This window comes from Phacochoerus africanus, chromosome 5, assembly GCF_016906955.1.
Source record: "Phacochoerus africanus isolate WHEZ1 chromosome 5, ROS_Pafr_v1, whole genome shotgun sequence".
Classification (NCBI taxonomy): domain Eukaryota; kingdom Metazoa; phylum Chordata; class Mammalia; order Artiodactyla; family Suidae; genus Phacochoerus; species Phacochoerus africanus.
Window position 1 is genome coordinate 53,147,412 of NC_062548.1, and position 21,362 is coordinate 53,168,773.

Consider the following 21,362-nt stretch of genomic DNA (forward strand, 5'->3'; position numbering starts at 1 on the left):
TCAAGCAAATAGAGGTTTTCAGTAGAAGCAGTAGAATAGCAGCCCGCTCCCCCAAAGATGTCTGTACCCTCCCACCTCCAGTAATGGATGAGGATACACTTGGGCTGTTTTTAAGCCACTAAGTCTGTGGCAAGTTGCTCCAGCAGAAAACCAATGCAGTAATTATGCCAAGGTCAGTCCAAAAAAGCAACACTGTCTATGTTTATTTATCACAATGTTTTCCTCCCTTGGGTTGTATTTATAAATACTTTAAAATAGCACATTTGCATTAAGGAGAGCTCGTCAAAGAAACGGTCTCAGAAGCTGTTACAATACCTTATAAATTCCTTATGAAAGTTTCAAGTTGTGTTGGAGATAAAAGACTTGCCAGATGCCAACTAATTTGACAGGAGTTGGCAGGAAACCTGTAGTATCCTGAGGGGAACAGAAAGGCCAGTTGGTGGCTTTTTACAAGCAGGATCACTAATTACAGCTAATATACTTCAACTTTAAGGAGGACACAATATGGGATCTGGTGGCTGTTCCAACGCTCAGCAAGTTAATTAAGCTGAGAGTGACAAAAGTCAAGGTCTTACCACTTTCCTAAGGCACAAAAATACATTCTGAGCGGGAGAGAAAACAAACAACTGAGCAGGCTAAAATGCCTTTTCCCGGTGCTGCACCTGAGCGGTGATGGGTAGACTGTCACAGGATGAGTCGCTAACAGTTCCCTCATGTTCAAGGTGCTGTTTCCTCAGTGTCAGCTCATCAAAGGTCTACAACTACCCTCTGAAATAGAGATGATCCGAAGATAGGTTTAATGAATGATGAAACGGGCTCGTCCAAATCTACAGGCTAGAAAGAACATGGAGCCAGAACCCAAACACATTGGCACCGTCCCATCCCAAACCCACTGGAACTGTCCCATCCCAAAGCCTGAGCTCTCCCTAATATCCTCTCCAACCTGGTAGTGTCCTGAGTAGCAGCATTTTGCAGCATAGCTAAAAAAGAGTGATCCCCAGGCTGAGGCAGATGCCCATTAACAAGAACAGAATGTCAGTTTCATTTTGATAAACTGGTCATCAGTGAAAACACCTGGGGGCACAGCAGGTGCTCCCGATCTTCCAGGTGTGATGTGGAAGGTGTGCTGCTGTTCTAATATTTTATTTGAGGAGGTGCAGAAGAAGGCTAGGCTGAGTTGAAAGGTAAAAGTTTCCCAATTTCAAAACACAGGGTCCAAGAGCTGAGTTCCTCCCGACCCACCCTCCGGGTATGTGTGTGGGGCCGGCCTGTCTGTACTGCTGTCCCCTGGGCAGACGGCCACTTCCCTGCTGCTGCACCTGCTGGGCATGGCTGGACAGTACAGGGCAGAGGGCTTCTGAGTCATTAAGACTCCAGTGACCTTGGCTCCAAGGGTTACTTTGGAGAAGAATTTTTTTTATGATGTTTTCTAATTTTTCTGGATATTGGAGCCTATGAGCTGTAAAGTCTCCATCTGTGAGTCTGTGACAGTTTCCTCTGTGGGCGACCATGGGAGCCATTCCTGGGAATGCATTTCATTGGCTGGAGAAAGTCAAGGATGGATGGAGATCCAGGCTCAGGTCCCACCAGACAGTCGACCGTGGGGCAAGTCACTTAACTTCTGACCTTGCTGCTTGCAGATGTGAGGATGAAAAGAGACCAGATACTGGTCTACCTGGTTAGTGCTGGATAAATGTTAGACATCACCACTCTACCTACCTCCACGTGACACTGAGTGGCAGGTCTCACTGGACCATAGTTCTAGGTCTGAGTTTTTGAGGAAATCTCTATGCTGATCTTCATAGAGACCCTTTTACATTCCCACCAACAGTACATAAGGGTTCTGATTTCTCCACATCCTCACCAAGACTGGGTTTTTTTGTTTTTGTTTTTTCTGTTTTGGCTGCCCTGTGGCATATGGAGTTCCCTGGCCAGGGATCAGATCCAAGCCACAGTTGCTACCTAAGCCACAGCTGTGGCTTAACACCAGACCCTTAAGCCACTGTGCCGGGGCAGGGATTAAACCAGCATCCCAGCACTCCCAAGATGCCACCAATCCCTTTGTGCCACAGTGGGAACTCTTGTTTCTCTGGTTTTTTGATAGCAGATGTTTTATTGGGTGTGAAGTACACATAATTTCCTAAGTGAACTTTCTTTTTACTGGGTCTTAAGCAGGATCTGTTAGTGCATGGTACTTTTCAATAAAGACAAAATTTTACATTTTATGATAAATCTAGTGTTTCTGCTGCACCTCCTCTCCCCACCTTTTTAAAGTATCTACTATTAATTCATCCTGACTGCTAGGATCAGTCCCTCCCCCCAGATTAAGCAACATAAGGAAAATACCTAAAATGTGTGTTTATCAACCAGTTTTCAAGAGCTAATCACTCAGCAACTCATTTTACTACGTGACATGCCTAGACAAAATCAATGCATTATTCCAATGACCAGACCACAAGTCAATATGATGCATTAGTGCCTAGGAAATTCTAAAGAGATTAGACTGGGGGTGCTGTCTTTTCAGGTAGAATCTGGGACATACTATTTATTTACACAAAATTTACTGCTCAGGCCATGGAGTGCTCGTTCTGCCAACTTTTGCTAAGCATTCTCAGTTTCCTTGTGGTTGTCTCAGACATTCATCACACTGGGAAAACTGCTGTGAACAGTAAATAATGGCCGTGGACCCTCATTTTGGAGAATCGCTGTCAATTTAATAAGCCAATTGTAGTATATAGTATTAATTGTAAAACAAATGAAAGTCCATAAAACTGTATTGGACTTGGAAGCAACACTGCCGTATGCCAGCCTGGAAGACGTTACAGCGGTGCAGTGATGGGGAAAATACCAGCCATGGAAAAAATGCTTTCCCCAAAGGCAAATTTACAGACAGTAGAAGAGTGGTTGCCAGGGGCTGGAGGCAGAGGAAACAGGAAGAGGGTGGTAAAGGGGTAAAATAGAAGCTTTCAGCCCAAGATGAATGAGGTCTGAGGATCTAAGGTAAGTCACGTGACTACAGTTGATAATACTGTGTGTATGACAGAACTTTGCTAAGACAGTAGAAATGTTCTCATATATATATATAGAAATATAGAAATATATGAGATAGCAGATGTGCTAATTATGGAGTGCCCGTTGTGGCTCAGCAGTAATGAGCCCGACTAGGATCTATGAGGATGTGGGTTTGATCCCTGGCCTTACTCTGTGGGTTAAGGATCTGGCGTTGCTTTGAGCTGTGATGTAGGTCACAGACATGGCTTGGATCCTGAATTGCTGTGAGCTGTGGTGGAGGTTGGCAGCTGCAGCTCTGATTCAACTCCTAGCCTGGGAACCCCCATATGCCACAGGTGCAGCCCTAAAAAGAAAAAAAAAAAAAAAGGAAAAAAGAAAAATGTGCTAATTAATGTGACGGGGGAATCCTTTCCTAGAATTTATGTCTATCCAACCACCACCAGGGACGCTTTAACTGTTTTACAGTTTCATTTGTCAATGATACTTCAACAGAGCTGAAATTTAAAAAAGAAAAAGACCCATCTTTGAAAATCAAACATGACCCTTCTCTAGAACGCCCGGAGTGTGAAGTATTTTCAGACAGTGCACCACTGCTACCAAGGCAGACAAACAGCCACATGCCATCATGTTTAGGGGTTTATAAAACCTTGCTATTTTTTCCCACACCATAAACTTAGCTGTAACTTTCATAACTGAGACATCTATTTCATAAACACATCAAAATATAAATGTCATGAGCTTCCTTAGCTCTGGCTAATGAATTCGACTACACTGATGGATATCTGACCTTTTTCCTGAGCACCTTATTATTCATTCTTATCCTGAAACATACAAGTAGAGTGATTTAAAAAACACCCCCCATGATCTCGGATCGTAGTGATCCAATATGACGAAGCTGCCAAATCATTTTAGTTCTTCAGATGTGTATGATTTACACCCACATCCCTAGACATTGTTTTAGATTCTCCTATTTAATGGGAAAGGAAATTATAAAAAGCCCCTCAAACCTCACCCTGGGGACAGGGACCCTCACCTATGATGCTCAGCATACAGCCTGGCCCAGGGCAGCACAGGAACCCTGGACCTGAGAGGGGACGTGGGCTGCTCTGGGGTAATCACCACACAGACACCTCTACAGATGCTTCTGGGAAACACAAATCTAACACTAATCCCCGGGAAAACCCCCCCCCTTTTTTTTTCCCCCAGTCTTTTGTCTTTTTAGGACCACCCTCTCGGCATATGGAGGTTCCCAGGCTAGGGGTCAAATTGGAGCTACAGTTGCTGGCCTACACCACAGCCAAAGCAACACCAGATCCAAGCTGGGTCTGCGACCTACACCACAGTTCATGGCAACACCAGATCCTTAACACACTGAGCAAGGCCCACGTCCTCATGGATGCTAGTAGGGTTCATTAACTGGAATTCCCCGAATGTACCACTTTTAAAGGAAATCTTCCCTACCATTTATTAAGAGAACAGAATGAGGACATCGAGATTTCTAGCATCTGTACCCAATTTTTTTAAAAATAATTTTACTTTTTACAAGTGTTTTCATTAGTTTCCCTATTATTGTCTTACATTAGTACTATGATACCTTGGTTACAATTAATAAGCCAATATCAATACATGCTCAGGAGCCCATGCTGTATTCAGGTGTCCTTAACTTTTCCCTAATGCCCTTTTCCGCCCCAGGATCCTGTCCAGGGCCCCACCTTGCATCGAATCCTCAGGCCTCCAGAGGCTCGTCTTGGTTCCACAGGCTTTCCTTGTTCTGATGACCTTTCTCGTTGGAGGTGTTCCTGCCAGGTATTCTGTGCCATGTCCCTCCCTTGGGATCCGTCTGATGTCCTTCCCCCGTGACAGTGGGGCTCTGGCCAGGGGACCCCAGGGATGAAGCCCACAGTCACTGCCTTGTCCTGCTGGTGCAGACCCGTCACCTGGCCCAGGTCTTGTCTGTCCCATTTCTCCCTATGAAGTCCTCCTTCTCCTTTTCCACACTGTGCTTTGGGGGAAAAAAGGGGGGGTGTTTGGTGCCCCACCTCCTCGAGGGAGAGGATCTATGGCAATTCTCTGGACCTCTCTCTGGGAGGTCTGTCTCTCCCTGTCCCCCCCTGCCCCCGTTTGGGGATGTATTCAGTCATTTAGTTATATTAGTATAAATTTACAGGTATTTTACACTTTGGGCTACAAGCAAATCTTATTCTGCTGTTCAAATTGTTCTAACTTTGGCTACTGGGAGCTCTTTTAGTTGGCTCCTGTGTTCCTCTGACACACCCTGTCATTGTGTGTGCACGTGTGTGTGTTGTATGTGTGTGTACTCTGTGCGCGTATGTGTGTGTGAGCACGTGTATGTGTGTTGTATGTATGTGTACAGTGTGTATGTGTGTGTAATGTATGTATGTGCGTGTGTGAGGGTATGTGTGTGAGAGCGTGTGTGTGTTTGTGTGCACACGTGTGAACACATCCTGACCTTCCGGCATCAGGAGAAGCTCCAGCTCACCACTGTGTCCTGAGTGTCCCCCTCTTTGTGGGACACCTCCCCTGCCTGATGACAGCTGACCCTGTTCTGTCAGCTCTCCCAGGAGTCACCCTTCACTCAGCTTCCTGGGGCCACACAGCCCTGCTCTGCTTCCTTCCTCATCTCTCACTGGCTTCTCTTGTTTTGGACCCAGAGATGCAGCAGCCAGGCTGTCTGGGGGTGCCCCTCCACACTCCAGCCCAGGCAAGTCCAGCCCCCCTCCTGGCTCTGAGCACCATCTCCCTACCGGCTGCTCCCAGATGCTGCCCCCCACCTCAACTATGGGACACTCTACGTGGACATCCTACTGTGCTCCAGACACATCCAAACAGAGCCCTTCAGTGTTCCTGCTGATCCAAAACCAAACAAAAACTCATCAAACAGCTACAACTCCTCCCTGACCCCCGGTGTCCCATCTGAGTTCGTGACATCAGACGACCCACACCCAGCTGCCCATGGGCCAAATCAGACCACCGCCCTGCTCTGGGCCAGCAGCTCAAGGGAGGGAGGACGCGGCTTTTCCTCCCTCCTGGTCTGTCTCTACGCTCCCAGCCTATCTCCCCAGCAGCTGCCTGTGATGCCTGTAAAACAGGGGTTGGAGTGCCTCCTCCATTCAACCGTCCTCATGGCTCCCTGGCACACAAGCACACAGCTGGAAGCCTTAGCTGAAGCCGGCTCTCACTGCAAGCTCACACCCCCTACACCCCTCAAAACCCCAGGCTGGCTCTGGCTCTGGTCTCTGTGACTTTGTTCAGGCCACTGCTCCAAGGCTGCCTTGCCCCTCTCTCCTGCCCGCATCCACACCCCACTTTTGATGAATCCCAAGTCCCCACCCAGCCCCGCCAGCCCCGCCAGATCCTCACTCGGCTTTCTCTCTTCTCTGGCACTCACCGGGAGGGACTTCACACATATTTGAATGGATTCCTGGCAGGTGAGGACTCTGTCTCCTTGCACACCCAGCACTGGGAAGGGCCTGAGCCCAGGTGCCAGCAAGCACTCGCAGCGGATGCTCCTTGCCAGTGGCTGTGATGGCCTCGGCCACCAGAACCCCCATGTGGATACAAGACACTGAGACAGTCCACTGCACCCTGTGCTCAAGTCCTGTTTGCGGTTGGATTCAAATTTAAGAAACTTCATTTGGGAGTTCCTGTTGTGGTTCAGTGGAAACGAGCCCAAATAGCATCTATGAGGATGCGGGTTTGATCCCTGGCCTAGCTCAGTGGGTTAAGGATCCAGCGTTGCCATGAGCTGTGGTGCAGATAGCAGACACGGCTCAGATCTTGTGTTGCTGTGGCTGTAGTGTAGGCAGGCAGCTGCAGCTCCGATTCGACCCCTAGCCTGGGAACCTCCATATGCTGCAAGTACAGCCCTAAAAAGCAAAAAAAAAAAAAAAAAGATACATCATTTAGGACAATGTCACCTTTTGATACCCTCAGTGTTGTCTTACATGATATGTGCTCTTTACTCTCTTCTTTTTTTTTGCCTGGAGGTTCCCAGGCTAGGGGTCTAATTGGAGCTGTAGCCGATGACCTACACCACAGCCACAGCAACACCAGATCCTTAACCCACTGAGTGAGGCCAGGGATCGAACCTGCAACCTCATGGTTCCTAGTCGGATTCGTTTCCGATGTGCCATGACAGGAATTCCTTTATTTTTTATTTTTATTTTTTATTTTTTTTTAGGGAGCCTCTTTACTCTTGATGGGAGCTATGGAAGAATTCCAATTAAAAATTTAAAATTTATGTCATTCAGCTACTTCAAGTAAAAGGGGGAAAGTACATGGAATATACATAAATATTCAAGAAATATGGGTCAATAATAAAGAGAGCATCTAACTTTTTCTGGTGGCTGATGAGAGCAGCCACAGAAAAGGAGAGATTAGCAAAGCTCATTAAACTAATGAGAAGGAACCATCTCAGACTAGACTATATACCCGGTAAAAGTAATTCAAGTAATGTTATAAAAATTCCACCATTTAAAAACCTTGTATTTATCTTTTTCTTTTCTTTTCTTTACTGCAGCACCTGCAGCATAGGGAAGTTCCCAGGCTAGGGAGTTGAATCGGACCGGCGGCCGCCAGCCACAGCAACTCAGGATCCAAGCAGCATCTGCAACCTACATCATAGCTCATGGCAACGCCGGATCCTTAACCCACTGAGCAAGGCCAGGGATCGAACCTGCATCCTCAAAGGATACTAGTCGGGTTCTTAACCTACTGAGCCACAATGAGAACTCCGTATTTATCTTTATTAGCCCCTCAATTTAAAAATAGGTTGCTGGACAATGAACAATATAAGCTATATATAGCCCTTTCAGCTAAAGGGTATAAGACTCCCTTTTATAGGAAAGCATTGCTGGCAGAGTAAAAGACTGCTCTAGTTCAAAGTCTGAAGTCTCAAATGGGAATTATCCATCCCCATAGATCAAAATGTGATGAAATACTCTTGTCAAGAAATCAGTACATTTCATGACCAAAGACTGGTACCTGGAATATACGGAGAGTCTTACAATTCAAGGAGACAGACCCACAAGCCAATGGAAAGTAAGGGAAGATGCAGTCACTGCCCAGAAGGACAGCCCAGGTGATGAATCAACACAGGAAAAGCCCCCTTGCATTCATGATCAGAGACCACAGTCCGAGGCCATCCTCACTTGATGGACAGCCATGGCCCATCTGATGGTGGGCATGTCGGGAGGAGGGGGTCTGTGAGGCAGTGGGAATCCTCCTCTTTGCTCAAACAGGAAAATGGCAGCACTGCCAGGAAAGATGAGGAGGGTCCCCTTGTAAATGAGACGGTGACAGCTCGGGACAGCAGCTCCCAGCCTCATCCGAGGCAGATGGAGACTGAGGGTCTGGCCCTGCACAGCCGCGCCCAGGGCAGCCCTGCTTATGCTGGTTACAGAGGGGCCAGGAACTTGAGTGATGGGACAGGACCAAGGGAACAGTGGCTGAGTAAGCGAACCAAAGGGGGAGAAGAAACAGATGCACCCAGGTGCTCAGGTCATGGATCTCGCCACTCACCCCGCCTCTCCAAATCCCTATCACGAGACCGAGGCCTAGAGCTTCTCACCTAATTGGGCAGCCAGTCCTGCCACCTCGGGGGCACAACGCTTCCTCCACACACTGCTGTTCTGAGCACAGGCTGATGAGGCTTGGGATCTAACCACTGGAAAGAGATGACCAAGATTTTGCAAAACTCTCTGATGTGTGCTTTGGGCTAGAAGACATGGTGGTCCAGCTTCTCCCACAAAAGAAGCCTCCACCAGACCCAGGCTGCTGCCAGGGAAGATGTCCCAGCCCAGACTCCTGGGATCAGGGTTTTCCCAGCTCTTCTGATCTGGGCATGGCTGTCCCTCTGGGCCTTCAAAAGCACGACAAAATCCCCGGCAAGAACCAGGTTAAGAGCCTAGGTTGCAAGTCCCCAATCCCTCCACCAGAGCGGTCCAGCTAGGGGAGGGGGTCTCAGATCTCCTGCAGTCCCTAAGTTCTGGGGGCACCAAAAGAGAAAGCAGCTTTCTATGGCAATACCCACCTGTGGACGAAGCATTCTTTGTCCCCACCATCGGCGAGGGTCTGCCTGACTGCCGCCTGCCCACCACAGGTGCCGGGGGGAAGCCTCAACAAATCCCACCAATGGACGTGCCATGTGACTGTGGGTCAAGTTCAACTCGGAGAGGCTCAGGGGGCAGATGTCATTTCAGAGCAAAAGGCAGAGTCAGCTGCTAGTCACATTCCCCCCTCAACAAGCATGGAGGGGGTCCCGGCCTCTGTTCAGAAGTGTGTCTGTCACTATCCTGTTTGTCCACACGGCATCAAAAAATGCCTCCATTAAACTGATCTTTCATGGTGTGATTTATTCAAACTGTCTTATAACCACTGTAGCATCTGGGAACGGTACGGTTCCCAAAGAACACATTTGCAGCATTATAGTAAAAGCCAACCAGAGAGTTGATTCTGACAAGTGGTAACCTAAAACTCAAGCTGCTTTTTTCTTCCTTCCTTCCTTCCTTCCTTCCTTCTCTCTCTCTCTCCCTCCCTCCCTCCCTCTCTCTCTCTCTCTCTTCCTTCCTTCCTTCCTTCCTTCCTCTCTCTCTCTCTCTCTCTCTCTCTCTTTCTTTCTCTCTCTTTTTAAGGCTACACACTCTCTGTCTTTTTAGGGCCACACCCATGGCACATGGAGGTTCCCAGGCTAAGGATCTAATTGGAGCTACAGCTGCCAGCCTGCACCACAGCCACAGCAACCCCAGATCCGGGCTGCATCTGCAACCTACACCACAGCTCACAGCAATGCTGGATCCTTAACCCACTGAGCAAGGCCAGGGATCTGACTAGCACCCCCATGGATGCTAGTCAGAGTCATCTCTGCTGCGCCAGACAAGAACTCCTCAAGATACTTTTCTACTCTGCGCCAGACAAGAACTCCTCAAGATGCTTTTCCACTCTCTGAACTGAGATGGGCCAGTGACAGGAGAAGGCGGGGCGCCTGAAGCCACCAGTTCTGGAACAACAAGCTGCTTACTGCAGTTTCCACACACACACCTCCAGGTTGGCAGGTGCTTGTGGGTGGGTCTGTAAAGGGCTTCACAACCTGCCATGGTGGTTCAGCATTTTTTTGCTTCACTGAGGTGCACTTACCAGGCCAGGCGTTGTGCCATTAAATGTGTCCAACTGGATGAGTTTAGACGTAAGCAAACAGCCTTGATGTCATCGCCCACAAACGAGGTAATCAACACAGCTATCACCACTGGGAGATTCACCTGCTCAAGGTCTAGTGTGCTTTTGAAAAGCCTGCACCCCACCCCCGCCCCCCAAGCACATACACACACACTCAGCAGGATGTGTTTTGCTCTCCCCGAGGAAGAGGCCAAGAAAAACACTTGAGCTCTCTGCAACCTCAAGTGCAGAGACACTCTATTTAAAGCTCTGCGTGGCCGGTGTGGCCTGTTTCTCAGTATCCTTCTCTCGCATCTACATCACCCACAGGCCTGGTCCAGGGACTCTGAGGGCAAGACAGTGCATGCACAGGCAGCACACCACAGCCAAGATGCAGCCCGAGTCACAGGTCACCGTCTACAGGGCCATCATGGAAAGTAAAGCAACACCTCTTGGCTCTTTTTCATCTTTTATAAAATTGGGGGGGGGGGGTGATGGTGTACATACCCACATCACCTGATTTTTTCTTTCTTTTTTTTTTTCTTTTTTGGCTGCCCCATGGCATGTGGAGTTCCTGGACTAGGGATCAGCTAACTATGTTGCAGCTGTGGCAACACTGGATCCTTAGCCCACTGTGTGGGGCCAGGGATGGAACCTGCAGAGACATGTTGATCCCACCGCTCCACAGCATTAACTCCCACATCACCTGATCTTGCAGAGCATTTATACACAAATTCCTTTGTAAACAATGAGTTATAATTCAGAGACTTGCAGAGAAATGACTGGAAAGGTATGAATTCAGTTCTACAATCTCATAAGGAAAAGAGCAGGGGGTACACCATTCCAGAAGCTCATCAAATCTCAAAGAAAGAGACAAAGAGATGAAAAAAGGAACAGAAGAATACAACACAGCAAGAAAACAATTTTTAAAAAGGATGTACATATACCTACCAATAACCACTTTAAATGTAAACAGACTAAATTCTTCAATCAAAAGACAAGGAGTGGCCAAATGAATAAAAAAACAAGATCCATCTATATGCTGCCTACAAGAGACTCGCTTCACTTTTGGGGACAAAGGAAGTGATTATGTACTGATAAATGAGTCAATTATACAATGATAACAACCTAACAACTGGAAATACTATTTGTAAATATTTATGCACACAACATAGGAGCACCTAAATATATAAAGCAAATACGAACAGATCTAAAGGGAGAAAGAGACAGCAATACAATAACAGTAGGGGACTTCACTATACCACTTTGAACAATGGATAGATCATCCAGACAGAAGATCAATAAGGAAATTTGTACTTAAACTACACACTAGACCAGATGGACTTAACAGACATTGACAAAACATTCCATCCAACAGAAGCAGAATACATATTTTTCTCAAGTGCACATGAACATTCTCCAGGATATATCATATGTTAGGCCACAAACAGTCCTAATAAATTTAAGAAGACTAAAATCACATCAAGAATCTTTTCCTATCACAATGGTATAAAAACTAGAAACCAATTACAAGAAGAAAACTAGAGAATTCAAAAATATGTGGAAATTAAATAGCATGTTATTGAACAACCAATAGATTAAAGAAGAAATCAAAAAATATCTTGAGACATAAAGAGATACAAACCACTATGTATAAGCAACAAGGATGTATATATTGTACAGCACAGGGAAATGCACTCATTATTCCGTAATAATTTTAAATGGAGTATATTGAATCACTAAGTTGTACACTTGAAACCAATATAAAACTATAAGTCAGTTATACTTTAATTAAAAAAAAATCTTCAGACAAATGAGAATGGAAATACAATCGATCAAAACTCAGGGGATGCATTAAAAGCAGTTCTAAAAGTAAGTTTAAAGTGATTAAAAAACCACATCAAGAAAAAAAAAAAGTAATGAGATCCTACTGTAGAGCACAGGGAACTATACCCAATCTCTTGTGATAGAACATGATAGAAGATAATATGAGTAAAAGAATGTATATATATGTATGACTGGGTCACTTTGTTGTATAGCAGAAATCACTGTAAATCAACTATTCTTTAATAAAAAAAAATTTTTAAAGATGCACTCACGCAATAAAGGCCACTACTTGGACAAAAAAAGAAAAAAGGAAAAAAAACTAAGATCTCAAATGAACAACCTAACTTTCCACTTCAAAGAACTAGAAAAAGAACAAATGAAGCCCAAAGTTAGTAGAAGGAAGAATAAAAATAAAAGAAATAGACACTAAAAAGATAATAGAAAAGAGGTTTTTTTTTTCCCCAAAAGCTAAAGAAAATAAACTTTTAGTTAGAGTCATAAGAAAAAAAGAGAACTTAAACAGAATCAGAAGGAAAATTAAGGTTTTTTTTTTTTTTCAAAAGATAAAGAAAATAAACTTTTAGCTAGATTCATAAGAAAAAAAGAACTCAAAATCAGAAGGAAAAAAAGAGGAGATATTACATCTGCTACCACAGACATAAAAAGGATCATAAGACACTATTATAAACAATTATACACCAACAATTGGACATCCCAGAAGTGGATAAATTCATAGAAACATAAAACCTATCAACACTGAATAATGAAGAAATAAAAAATCTGAACATACCAATTATTAGTTAGGGGGTTGACGCAATAATCAAAAACCCCCCAGCAAACAAAATCCAGGACCAGATAGCTTCACTGGTGAATTCAAATAATTAAAGAAGACTTAATACCAATGCTTTTTGAACTCTTCCAAAATAGAGGAGAGAATACTTCTGAATTCATTTGAAGAGGTCAGCATTACCCTGACACCAAAACCAGACAAGAAAAGTACCACAAGAAAATTACAGCCAAATAACCCTGATGAAATAGATGCAAAAAATTATCAACAGGAGTTTCCTGGTGGCCTAGAAGTTAAAGACTTGGAGTTGTCACTGCTATGGCTCAGATTTGATCTCTGGCCTGGGAACTTCCACATGCTATGAGTGCAGTGCACCACCCCCCCACCCCCCAGTCTTATAACAGCACCTTAAAACATCATACACTATGATCAAGTAGGATTTAACCCAGGGATAAAAGGATGGTTCAATACCTGCAAATCAATCTGTGATAGAGCACATTAACACAATGAAAAACAAAAATCATATGATATCTCAAATGCACAAAAAGCATTTGACAAAATTCAATATTCATTCATCATAAAAACCCCCATCAGCTATAGCTCAATAACAATTAAACAAACAAAAAAAACTCTCAACAAACTGGGTATAGAGGAAACAGACCTCAACATAATAAAGGCCACATATAACAAGCCCATGGTGACTATCATAACAAAAGTGAAACACTGAAAGCATTTCCTCCAAGATCAGGAACAAGATAAGGATGCCCACTCTCTTCACTTTTATTCAACATAGTATTGGAAGCCCCAGCCACTGCAATCAGAGAAGAAAAATAAATAAAAGGGATCCAAGTCAGAAAGAAAGAAGTAAAACTATCTCTACTTGAAGATGACATATTATACATACAAACCTAAAGACTCTGCAAAACCCTATGAGAACAAACATATTCAATGAAGTTGAAAAATACAAAAATAAACACACAAAAATAAGTTGTACATATACACTAAAATTAACTATCAGGAAGAGACATTAAGAAAAACAATCCCATTTATGACTGTATCAAAAGAACAAAATACCTTAAAATAAATTTAACCAATGGGGTGAAAGACCTGCATACTGAAAACTGTAAGATGCTGACTAAAGAAATTGCAGAAAACACAAATAAATGGAAAGATTTTTTTTCCATACTCATGTATTGGAAGAATTAACATTATTAAATGTCTGTTCTACCCAAAGAAATACACAGTCAATGCAATCCCTGTCAAAATTCCAAAGCATTTCTCTCAGAAATAGAACATACTATGGCAAAATTTGTATGGAACCCCAAAAGAGCCCTGAGTAGTCAAAGCAATCTTGGGAAAGATGAACAAAGCTGGAGGTATCACACACTCTGATTCAAACTACAGCTGACTCTTGAACAATACAGGTTATGGGCACTGCCTCTCACTGAAGTAAAAAATCCACTTATAACTTACAGTTGGCCACCTGTATCCACAGTTCCATATCCATGGAGTCAACCAGCCATGGATAATGTAGCCCTGTAGCATTTTCTACTGAAAAAAATCCAAGGCTAAGTAGACCCTCGCAGTTCAAACTCAAGTTGTTCAAGGGTCAATTGTATAGCACAAAAGTATAATGATCAAAATAGAATGGTATTGGCATAAAAACAGACCCATGGATCAGAAAAAAAAAAAAAAAACCCACAAATAAACCCATACTTATATCGTGACTTAATTTACAATAAAAAAAAATTAAGAATACACAATGAGGCAGGTCAGTTCGTTCAATAAATGGTGTTGGGAAAACTGGGTAGCCACATGCAAAAGAATGAAATTGGATCTCGTACACCATACACAAAAATCAGCTCTTAATGGATTAAAGATTTCAACACAAGATCTAAAAGATAAAATCCCTAGGAAAAAAAACATAGCAGTTAAGCTCATGATGATTTTTTTTTTGGGGGGGGGGGATTTGACTACAAAAGCAGAGGCAACAAACCCAAAAATAAATAAGTGAGACTACATCAAATTAAAAAGCTTCTGCGCAGCAAAGGAAACCATCACCAGAGTGAAAAGGCAAACTGAAACTAAAGAATGGGAGCAAATATTTGTATATCATATACCTGACAAGAGGTTAATATCTAAAACAAATAAAGAACTCATACGGTGTTAACAGCAAAAACAAAATCAGATTTTAAAAATGGACGACAGAGAACCTGAATAGACCTTCCAAAGAAGACACATACAGATACATGAAAAGACGTCAATTTTCTACTGTACAGCAAAGTGACCCAGTCACACATATATACACATTCTTTTTCTCACATTATCCTCCATCATGTTCCATCACAAATGACTAGATAGAGTTCCCAGTGCTATACAGCAGGATCTCACTGCTTATCCGCTCCAAAGGCAATAGTTTGTGTCTATTAACCCCAGATTCCCAGTCCATCCCACTCCCTCCCCCTCCCTCTTGGCAACCACAAGTCTGTTCTCCAAGCCCATGAGTTTCTTATCTGTGGAAAGGTTTATTTATGCCATTTTTAGATTCCAGGTATAAGTGATCATATAGTATTTGCCTTTCTATTCTGACTGACTTCACTTAGAGTCTTTAGTTTCATCCATGTTGCTGCGAATGGCATTATTTTGTTCTTTTTTATGGCTGAGTAGTATTCCACTGAGTATATATACCACATCTTCATAATCCATTCATCTGTTGATGGACATTTAGTTTGTTTCCTTGGCTATTGTAGTGCTTCACTGAACATATGGGTGCATGTATCTTTTTCAAGAAAAATTTTGTCTAGATATATGCCTGTAAGTGGGATTGCTGGTTCATATGGTAATTCTGTTTTTAGAAATGGACAGAGAACCTGAATAGACCTTCTTCCAAAGAAGAGAGACACAGAGATGGCCAACAGACACATGAAAAGATGCTCAACATCACTAATCATCAGAGGAATGCCAATCAAAACCACCCCGAGACATCACCTCACATCTGTCAGCCATTCTGAGATAACAGTGTGCGATGAGGGTGTGGAGAAAAGGAAACCCTTGTATACTGTGAGAATATAAATTGGTGCAGCCACTATGGCAAACAGTGCGGATATTCCTCAAAAACTTAAAAAAAGAACTACCATGTAATCCAATAATCTGACTTTTCAGTATCTATCCAAAGGAAATGAAAACGGGAGATTGAAGAGTTATCTGCACCCCATGTTCATAGCAGCATCATTGACAATAGCCAAGATATGGAAACAACCTAAAAGTATCTTCGGTAGATGAATGGATAGAGATGTGATATACAGGTGTATACACACACACACACACACACACACACACACACACAAATACTGTTCAATCATGAAAGAGAAGGAAATTTTACCATTTGCAGCAACATGGATAGACTTTGAGGGCATCATGCTAACTAAGTGAGATAAACTGGACAGAGACACACCGCATTTACATGTGGAATTTAAAAAAAAAGTCAGACATCCCATTGTGGCACAGTGGAAATGAATCTAACTAGCATCCATGAGGACGCAGGTTCGATCCCCGGCCTCGCTCAGTGGGTTAAGGATCCAGTGTTGCTATGAGCTGTGGTATAGGTCGAAGACACGGCTCAGATCCTGTGTTGCTGTGACTGTGGGATAGACTGGCAGCTGCAGCTCCGATTTGACCCCTAGCCTGGGAACCTCCATATGCTGCAGATACAGCCCTAAAAAGACCAAAAAAGAGTAGAAAAGTGGCTGCCACGAGCTGAGGGGTAGAGGAAATAGGGAAGCTGGTAAAAAAGATTTCAGCTCTAAGATGAACAGGGTCTGAGGATCTAATGTAAAATATGCTGACTACGGCTGATAACAACATTACATAATTCAAATTTGTTAAGAGAGCAGAACATAACTTTTCTGATTAAAAAAAGGATAAATATGGGAGGTGGCAGGTGGTACTTAACTAGATGGGGGAGCCTTTCACAATGTATACGTGTATCAAATCACTGCAATGTGCATTTTAAGTATCTTACAATGTGTCGATTATATTCAATAAAGCTTAAAAAAAGAACATGATGCCTATGCTGACATTTAATCTGGGTGTTCCCAGAGCAATTGACACAGCGTAAAATCCAGGTCTCCTTCACTCTCCCCAACCAGTAAATCTCGTCACCTAAGCACCATCCTCCCCCCTAGAATACCCATGTCCTGCCACCAGTTAGGCTTCCCTCCTGAAAAAGGCTTCAAGTAGCTTTTCAAAAGATAAACAATCTTCAGCACAGCATAGGAAACTGTTCACGTCCTCCATCCCCAGTAAACACCAGTCAGCCTCCGACAACAGTGTACAACAAAGTTCCGGTACCTAGGCAAGAAATGAGTGCCGATAATATGACCATACGTGGGTCAGTTCATTCCCGTGGAAAAGGAAAGCCTTTGCTGCCACACTCCTTCCATGGTCTCCACCACCCGCACCCCGCACCCCTCCCCAAAGCAGGCAGAGCCAAAGCCAGGGAGCGCCAAAGACCTGGCTCCTTAACCTCAGCATGGGGGGTAGGGGAGGGGCTCCAACCCTGCGAACACCCGGCAGGGAAATGCAGCCCCCAACACAGGAGCTCGGGGACCCCCTCGGGTCCCCCTGAGATGCAGCTCGGACATCCCCCTGCTGAGACTGCTCCCCTTGGCTCAGCCCCAGGTATACACTGGCTGAGGCAGTGCCAACATGGGGTGCCTGGTAACCAGGCAGTGCCGGCTCCTCACTTAGCCCTTCACCGGGTCGGCCCCAGGACAGGCTGACTAGGTTGCCACTTCTTGGGCAGGCACATCAAAGGCCACTGACCCAACAGCGTGTGCTGATCCATCCCCATTACTGCTTCAATGACCAGCTCATTCACCAGCAAATCCACCCAGCCTGCTCTGTGCCTCCAGATCCATTACGCCTCCACCTCGAATCCCCCTTGTTTAAAACCCACTCGTTTACCTGCCTCGGGTACTGAGCTTTGCTTTAAGAACCTGCTACAGCACTCCCCACAGCCCCCGAGTGGCCAGGGTCACGCCCCATCCCATAAGGCCACAAGAAGAGAGTCTGGTTCTGCATTTCATCTATTTTTGCAGCTGCTAAGACACAGAGCTAAAACAGTCACTGCGGGAAAAACAGCCTGGAATCCAGCTGGTGCTCAGTCAATATTTATTACATGAATGGGGAGACCAAGTGATTTTCCCACTGGACACTTTTCCAAACCACAAAAGTTATTTTTAATAAGTAAATCAGGATTCTGGTATGGCACTCATCAACCTATCCACGCCCACCACGTATCAGAGGGAAACACAACTGAAATCAAAGTGGTCCCTATCCCCGGCGGGGGGGGGGGGGGGGAGTGGGTGAAGAGAAAACTGATTTACAAAAATTTCAGCAGTAATTTTAGACAAAATGAAAGAAACTACCTATTGTAGCCTATTGTATATTAAACTAATAAATCTGCAGAAACCAACCAAGACATTTTATAGTCCGAAGTTACAGGTTCAAGAAGAGTTTAAAACAATCTGTGGAAGTTGCCGTTGTGGCGCAGTGGAAATGAATCAAACTAGGATCCACGAGGACGAAGGTTCGATCCCTGGCCTCGCTCAGTGGGTTAAGAACCTGGTGTTTCCATGAGCTGTGATGTAGGTTGCAGATGTGGCTCAGATTTGGCATTGCTGTGGCTGTGGTGTAGGCCAGCAGCTACAGATCCAATTCAACCTCTAGCCTGGGAAATTCCAGGTGCTGCACGTGTGGCCCTAAAAAGTAAAAAAAAAAAAAAAAAAAATTGTGACTAATAGAAGCAAAATATGGTTTTGAAGGAAAGCTTCTGAACTGGGTGTTACCCTACCCAGGACCAACACTCTGCAGGTGAAGCTGGACCTTCTCATAAAACAGGCCTCCTGCCCAGCCGGAGCTAGGACCCCAGGTACACTACCACACAGCGCCTCTTATCATGCAAATCAAATGTCCCAAACCACTTATTAGGGCTCTTAACATGTCTGCTGTAGAGACATGCTTTTGTCCAGTATCCGTTACAAAAGGAGGCCTGGATCTCAATACACATGCCATATACCCCAGGTACGATTTTATTTTAATACGCCTAAGAGGACTTCTCATATGAACAGATCCTCATCTGTTTGCAGGGTTTGATGTAGACTTACCTTCTCAGCATCCAAGCTGGAAGGAACCCTTCACTAGATAGAACTCACCCTGAAGACAATTCCCATTTCCCCGGGTCCCCATCCCAGCATGGCACCAGGAGGCCCAGCGCCTGCAGACCTAAGACCACCTGTCCGGCCCAAGAGCTGAGGCGCTGGGTGTCTCACAGGTCAGAGGTGCCCAGTGCCCTGCATCCTAGCTACCTACTGCCATCACATGCCAAAGCAGCAACGGTGAGCTTAATTTTCGAACCAGATCCCCTGCAAACTTTCATTTTACGAGGCTCAGCTACTCACAGCTACTTTTATTACCATTTTACTACTATAAAACCTACCGTTGTGCAAATCAAACCTTCGAGGCAAGAGCAGCCACACCTCCCACCTGTTGTAGGCAGAAACGCACGCTCACCTTTGGCACTCAGGGATGGCAGATGATGGTGAGATGCAGAACTCCTCAAAAGGTGAATTTTCTTCAGCTGACTGCCCCCCTCGAGTCACAAAGTTGCAGGAATTCTCCAAATTCTGCCCTCCAACTCAAATCTCTACTGATAATCAGGACCCAGGAAACCACATGTATGAAAGGAACATAGGAAGTCTGAAAAGAAACAGAAAGAACCACCTATTAGGCTTGCTTGTTACTTATTAATTTAGTCTTTTTAGGGCTGCACCCACGGCATACAGAAGTTCCCAGGCTAGGGGTCCAATCGGAGCTGTAGCTGCCGGCCTATACCACAGCCACAGCAATGCAGGATCGGAACCGTGTCTGTGATCTACACCACAGCTCAAGGCAATGCTGGATCCTTAACCCACTGAGCGAGGCCAGGGATCGAACCTGCATCCTCATGGATGCTAGTTGGAATTACTAACCACTGAGCCATGATGGAAACTCCGGGGCTGCTTGCTTGTTGGATTTTAAGTAACTGCTTGAGAAATAACTGTTTACGTATTGGCCTGAAAGCAATATTTTTTAACAGACCCCCAGAAAAAAGGTGCTTTATATTTACTGACCTTGACCCACACAAAAATGTTCCCAACAGACTTGTGGTTGCCGGGTGCACGGCGGGGAGGAGATAGGTGGGCGGGTGGATGGCTTAGGGGTTTGGGATTAACAGATGCTGACTATTATACAGATGATAAACGACAAGGACCTACTGCAGAGCAGAGGGAGCTATATTCAATATCCTGTGATAAACTATAACGGCAAAAAATATGAAAAATGTATATATCTGAAGCGCTTTGCTGTATAGTAGACACTAACACAACACTGTAAATCCACTATACTTCAATAAAATGAATACCTCAAAAAATTAAAAAAAAACAAACATTCTTGCCCTGCTCCACCTGTCAGTCCCCTTGTCAACGAGGAGCCTGAGGCCAGGAGGGAAGCGGGGGAGAGGGGGACCCTCAGGTATAACGAGGGACCTAATAAATTCCCAGGTCTCTTCCAGCCACCTCCCCACACGCCTGGCCCATGGCCGTAAAGCCGGCCAAAAATAAAGAGAAGTTGCCAAGTGGAAATCCAGGAAGCCCGGCTGGGAGCCTAATTAGGGAGAAGAATTGCAAAGTACAGATATTCTTAGACTCCTCCGTCTCCTGTGCTAACTGTTAAGGGGAGAGGCCACCTGCCCAACACAGGGCTCTGTTCTAGAAACATCCCTGCAGGAACCTGAGCACAACATCCCCAACTTACAAGGAAGTCTAGATGAAGAGCTGCCAGAGGGAACCCATAGCCCCTCCCTCCTGGCCTGCTGTCACCTCCTGGCCACGACACCTGGGTGACTATTTTCAGTCCTGGCCTACCACCTGAGGGGACCCTGAAGCTCTGTGGACTTTTGGGGGGAGTTCACGGACATCTTTAATTATGCTTCAAATCCAGGAGGGATCTATCCTGACAGTTCTCTCAGAGAAGATCTATTAATTCATCCTTGGCATGATGGCCCCAAGCGTTCAATACCCCACAGAAAAGTGGCATTCTATTTTAGTCACATAGAAAAAGCTAATTCAAGTAGGGCTAGCATAAAAATGTTATAAGACATGTTCATAAATTTTGATTGAAAAATGAATTCCTCTTTCTGCGTTCTCTGGCATTATTTTCAAGGTGTGCATGATTTTTTAAAAAACTGCATGCAAAGAAAACTTTCACATACGGAAAAGATGCTGGGGACATGAGATTTGGACAAGATGTTAGACACGCACCAGGATGACAGCGCTATCCTCCTGCCAAGTGTTTGCAATAACACCACAGGCTCTCCACCACCAGAAGTTCTGGTATCTGGACTCAAGTCCTGTCCAAGGATTCTGCTTTCTCCATGCTGGCCTTCTGCTTATTGGAGAAAAGCCACCAGCTCAACAGAGCATGCCAGCAAGCGCCACCTCCGGGTTGGTATTTTCAGGGGTTC

General features: G+C 44.8%; 1 protein-coding gene across 3 annotated transcripts in view; it reads right to left on the reverse strand.

Annotated features, from left to right (window-relative positions):
- The window catches only part of NCK2 (NCK adaptor protein 2), a 91,830-nt gene that overhangs the window by 51,757 nt on the left and 18,711 nt on the right, over positions 1–21,362 (reverse strand). For 2 of the 3 annotated variants that reach the window (XM_047781312.1, XM_047781311.1), the window contains exon 2: positions 19,373–19,558. The gene's annotated coding sequence lies outside the window, so the exon portion shown is untranslated. Of the gene's footprint in view, positions 1–315; positions 415–19,372; positions 19,559–21,362 lie in introns of all 3 variants that reach the window. The other variant, XM_047781313.1, reaches the window with a different exon arrangement.